Genomic DNA, 5,713 nt, shown 5'->3' on the forward strand with positions numbered 1-5,713 from the left:
CTACAGCCTACAACAAAGTGTGTTGTGAAGTGCTTGGATTTTTGCCAATATGATCGATAAGAAATAGAACTTTAGAGCAGTTTTAATTTTGCATTTCCTTGTTACGTATTTCTTATGTGTTTAAGAAAAATTTGCCTTTTTTTTCCTTGCTGCCTTTTGCTGGCATAGTATTGATTTTTTTCTTCTTAGTTTTTAGAAGCTCTTTATATTTAGGGATTTTACCGTTTGTGATCTTAGTTGCAAATATTTTTTTCCCAGCTTGTCATTTGTTATTTATTTATTTTTTTGCCACAAGAGGCATTTATTTTTATGTAGTCAAATTTATCAATCTTCCTCCCTCTTATTTTTGAATTTTGAGTCTCGATAAGGGAAGTTTATCCCACTCCCAAGTTATAGAACAATTAACCAATTTTTTTTCCTTTTATTTCTATGGTTTCATTTGTATATTTAAACCTTGCATCTATTTGAATTTCATTTTTGGTTTATGATGTGTTTATCAAGTTTTGCCTTTTTCGATACGGCTGCCCAATTAGTAGAATGTTGACCTTTTCCAACTGATTTGAGATACCATCTTTATCACATATAAAATTTTTATTTTATTACATCAGTATTAAAACATGTGCTTCTAATTGCTACTGATTTTATTTTGAGGTGAGGTGATAGAGTTCATTACAAGTCTTCAGTCTTACTGGGTCTTTCTGTGAGGCATTCTTCAGTAGCAGCCCCTTTCTGCCTTATTAGCTTTAAAGTTAAAATTCTGTTTATCCAGTTATCAGGATGTTCTCAGTAAGTAGACCCAGACTCAGGGGTCCCTATGCCATTGTCTAAAACTAGTGCAAAGAGAAAACAATGAATCTAAGGTGGAGGAGAAAAACATAAACATTTGTTAGGTACTTATCACATGTCTAATGCTGGACTAGACACTTTGCCTGTATTCTCTTATCTCATTTAGTCCTTACACTAATTCCGTGTCGTGGGAATTGCTATCCCCATTATACAAATGAGGAACCCGTAGATACAGGAAGTTATTCTATGACCAATACCAGCTAAACACAATTTAGGAATAAGGAATTAGGGAAAAGCAAAAGAAAGAGAGCATCCCCTGTCTTAAAGAGTAATATTTAGGGAATTCCCTGGCGGTCCAGTCTCAATGCTGAGGGCCTGGGTTCAATCCCTGGTCAGGGAATTAAGATCTCACAAGCCACGGCGTGGCCAAAATAATAATAATAATAATAAAGAGTAATATTTAGTTATTGTCTCTAGCAAAGGGGGTAACTTAATTTGAAAATTTCATCTGGACATCTGAGACTTAGTCTCCCTCAAACCACTTTGGAAGGCACAGATTTTAGTATTTTTCTAATGGGACACAATTTTTATTTCACAAATTAGGGCCTGGTTCAAAAGAGGCATCCTGTCTTAATTAAAAATTGTGACCCATTGTTTCAGGGGATTGAAAAAGACCTGGCAGAATTATTTTTTATGATAAATGTCACTTCAAGGTACTCTCACAAAGTTTAGTCTCTACAGTTAGGCAAGATAGCTTTTTAAAAAATAAACTGTGAGGCATTTGGGGAGAATATAAGAAGTTGTTGTTGCCTTAGTTTTGGTTTGTTTCTGTCTGAAAATAAGATGTAGAGCAGAAAAGGTAGGGAAAAATTAGCATATTTGAACAGGTCTAGAGTAGTGATCTATGGTGACAAATTTGCTCATGAATGCATTGCAGGAAGGAGAAGCGCTTCTCTCTTAGAAGGTGTAACACTGTAAAAATAGAACCGCATTTCATCTAGATCAAAACCCCATTATAAATATAGCAAATTACCATGACTTCAGCCAGGGGAAGTAACAGGAGATTATGTTGGGTTAAATTAGTGACCTCGTGGGTGATCAGCAGTTCAAACCATCCGCTTCCTCTGTGGGGAGACTCTCTACTTGATGTGTGCTTAGTCTGTTGGCTAGTATGATTTTTCTCTCTTTTCTTTTTACCTAATGAGAGATGCTTGGAGCCAGAGAATTTTGGTTTGGTTTTTCTTGAGTCGTTTGAGAGGAAGTAAAATAAGCATCTTTCTGATTTCACCTCCAAAAGGTAAAACTAAGAAGGATCATTAAATAGAGATTTCTTGGTTATTCTTTAACTCCATCTTCCAATGAGCAGAAAGAAGTAAGCGTGGAACGCTCTCTTAAGTTATATGTAAGGAATGAGACAAGATCCTACTTTGGTCTCTTTAGGAGGCAGGAGCCCAAGGTTCTAATCCTGTCTCACTAATCAGTTGTGTGGACTTTGATAGCTGACAAAACCTCTCTGGGCCTCCGTTCCCTTTCTAAAATACAAAAGAATTGCTCAAAAATCAGTGTTTCCCAAATTGTGTTTGTTAGAACAATAATATTCCGTAAAACAACTGTTTTGTAGTTTAAAACGTGCTCCATTTAGAAGCTGGAAATAATTTAAAACCCAATTCACCCAGCTTACATAACAACATAGGGATCTTTACCTCACTTAACAAGGAGTTCTGAAATACTCAGCAGCTTAACAAAGTCATCAAGGATGAGTTGTACTCTGTCTCTTTTCTATTGCATCCTCACCACATTAGCTACGATTCCTTGATGGGGAGAAAATAGCTGTGGCAGTTCTAAGCATCACTTCTTGTTATGGCAACATTATAGGGGAGGCAAGATGTTTTCATTCTGAGTGTCTCTTTTTATCATTAAATCTTTCCCAGAAGCCCTGTAGGAACTTCCCCTCCTGTCTCAATGGCCAGCATTATTATTTTTTATTTTATTTTTTTCAAGTATAGTTGATTTACAATGTTGTGTTAATTTCTGCTGTACAGCAAAGTGAGTCAGTTATACATATATATATGCATTCTTTTTCATATTCTTTTCCATTATGGTTTATCACAGGATATTGAGTATAGTTCCCACTGCTATACAGTAGAACCTTGTTGTTTATACATTTTGTATATAGTAGTTTGCATCTGCTAATCCCAAACTCCCAATCCATCCCTCCCCCACTCCCCTCCCCCTTGGCAACCACAAGTCTGTTCTCTATGTCTGTGAGTCTGTGTCTGTTTTGTAGATAAGTTCATTTGTATCATATTTTAGATTCCACATATAAGTGATATCATATGGTATTTGTCTTTCTCTTTCTGACTTGTTTCACTTAGTATGATAATCTCTAGATCCAGCCATGTAGCTGCAAACGGCATTATTTCATTTTTTTATGGCTGAATAGTATTCCATTGTATATATGTACCACATCTTCTTTATCTCAATGGCCAGCATTGTTTTATGTGCCTGAGCTGAAACTGACCACTGGCAAGGGGAGTGGAACCATGGCTGATTCAAACCAATCATAATTCTTCTTTATGGCTGGGGGGCAGGCTTGCCTCCCCTGAAGCACAGGACTACACAGTGGGGGGTGGATACTAGAACAAAAATCACAGATCTACTAGAAAGGAGGAAGCCATTGGCCAATGGTCATTGGGTGGGCAACCGTCACAAATTGCTTTATGTGGTTAAGTGAGTTTGATCTTCGCTGGGTTAAACAAAGCCAAACAGATTCCTTTATAAGAAGACTTTTCAGAGCCTTTACTGTGCTAATGTGCATGATCTCTATGAGGGAGATATAATGTTCAACCTTTTCCAAACTTATTTGACCCCAGAAAACTTTTTTTTTTTTTCACGGAGCATCCATTAACATTTCTAGGTCACCAGTGTTCCTCAAAATTTTAGGAAATGCTTGAGATGAACTCAGAGATCCCTCCTAATGATCATATTCCATGGTTATCTATAAAACTGGATTCAGATTTGTTGAGAGGCAAGAAATCTATACATATAGCTACTGTATTGGTTAGGGTTTCTGCAGCAAACAGGTGATACATTCACACTGGGCAATCTGAGGAGATTTAATAAGTGAACTCCTTCCAAAGCTTTGGGGGAACCACAGAAGACAGTGCAGGATCCCTCTAGGCTTGATGAAGTGAGGGAAGCAAGTAGATTCCCGAACTAGAGAGAGAGAGAATTGCCTGATGGGAGATGTGACCTCCAGTCGGGGGACCCAGTCAGTTCCTAGCAATCTTGCACACACATCCTCTGCTCGCCTTCCGGGAATCCACATTCCCCAGCTGGAAGCCAGAGACAGGGCAAGGCAGCCTGCTGATTGTTTCCGAAGTGGCAATGTTCCAGGGCACCCAGCAGGTAGGAAAGGGGGGGAGAGTGAGGAGGGGCAATTGAAAGATAATGAGCACAGCTACCCAACATCTCCTTTTTTCCTAAATGTCCCCCTGGAATCACCGTCGTATAACAGTTGGAGGGGCATAGCATTGAAGCCAGACAGACCCAGATCAGCATCTGGGCTCTCTCCTTACCTGGTTAAACGCTCGCTCTCGGTAATCTCCTAAGCCATTTTGTAGAGTTTAGAGCAGCTCTTTTGTGTCAGATGTGCATTATAATACCTACCTTGCAAGAATGTTATGATGATTAAATTAGATTACCTATATAAAGTGGCTCATAATAATAGGTCCTTTCAAATGTCATTTTTCTTTTACCTGTCTTCCCTCTGCTATTGGCCAAATATACATTAAGAAACTACCATAGGCTGGGCACCATGAATGTCGACAATTTTTTGTCCACAGAATGCGTTTGGCCTGTGGATTGGGGTGTCGTTCTACATCAGGTAGGACTAGATGACTCATAAGGTCCTTCTACCTCCAGGAAAATATAATATTTCTAAATATTATTTCTAATTCAGCTTTAATGATAATGTTTCAACTTCAGCTATGTTTTGAAAAATTTTGATTTGTGCTACGTCAGGGCACCCAAACCTGTTAGAATCACCTAGGGAGCTTTAAAAAAAAAATGCAGATTCCAAAGCTCTGCCTTTAGGTCTGCTGAGACCAATCTTTCAGGACAAACCTGGGAATCCCTGTTTTTGAAATCCTCTCAGGTAAATCTGACAATCAGCTAAGTTTGCTTACCTCTGCTTCACATGGTATCAATACTATAATGTTGGCATATTCATTTGCCTATTGAGTAAAAGGCCCTGGAACAATGGAAACAGTCGCAGTGAACATCCTTGGGGAGGATTAACCTGCAAACATAGACTCAAAGTAGCACAGTACAGCAGTGTGGTTTGATCAGCCACGACAAGCACCATCACTGAAGCGAAATTGTTTTTCCTCTGGGTTGTTTTCAGTTTAATAGCTTGGTGAATGATTTGTCTGAGCTGCTACAAAACTGTAAATGACATGCCTCATCTTGATGTCTTTGTACATTAAAAAATCTCTTAGAAATCAGGACATCTGGCTCATTTCCCTTCTTCTAACTCCACCACTTCCCTTCTCTTCCAGGACAATTCAGTCCTGAAGTCATTAGGCGGGGTCTAGCAAAGTAGGCATCCGCAGCGGGGGCTGGTGGAGGAGCTGTGGAAGCCCCAGAGAGGGGTCTCTGAGCCCCAGCCCTATGAGGTGGCAGTGCCCCTAGAAGGGCTGCCCAGCATGAAGGGTCTGAGCCTGAGTGGGCGAGGAGGGTTACTATCCAGCACTAAGTGTGTGGCCAGGGCTTCCAGACAGTGAGGGGGTCAGAGCCCATGCTTGGTGAGTAGAGCATCCACAAGGAGAGGTGGGGGGCACAGAGTGGGGAGTCAGAACTCGAGCATGAAGAGAAGGACATCCTCAAGGAGAACAGGATAGTAGCAGAGATGGGAGATGCTCACATA

The sequence above is a fragment of the Lipotes vexillifer genome, unplaced genomic scaffold, assembly GCF_000442215.2.
Source record: "Lipotes vexillifer unplaced genomic scaffold, Lipotes_vexillifer_v1.1 scaffold986, whole genome shotgun sequence".
In the NCBI taxonomy this organism is placed as follows: Eukaryota; Metazoa; Chordata; class Mammalia; order Artiodactyla; family Lipotidae; genus Lipotes; species Lipotes vexillifer.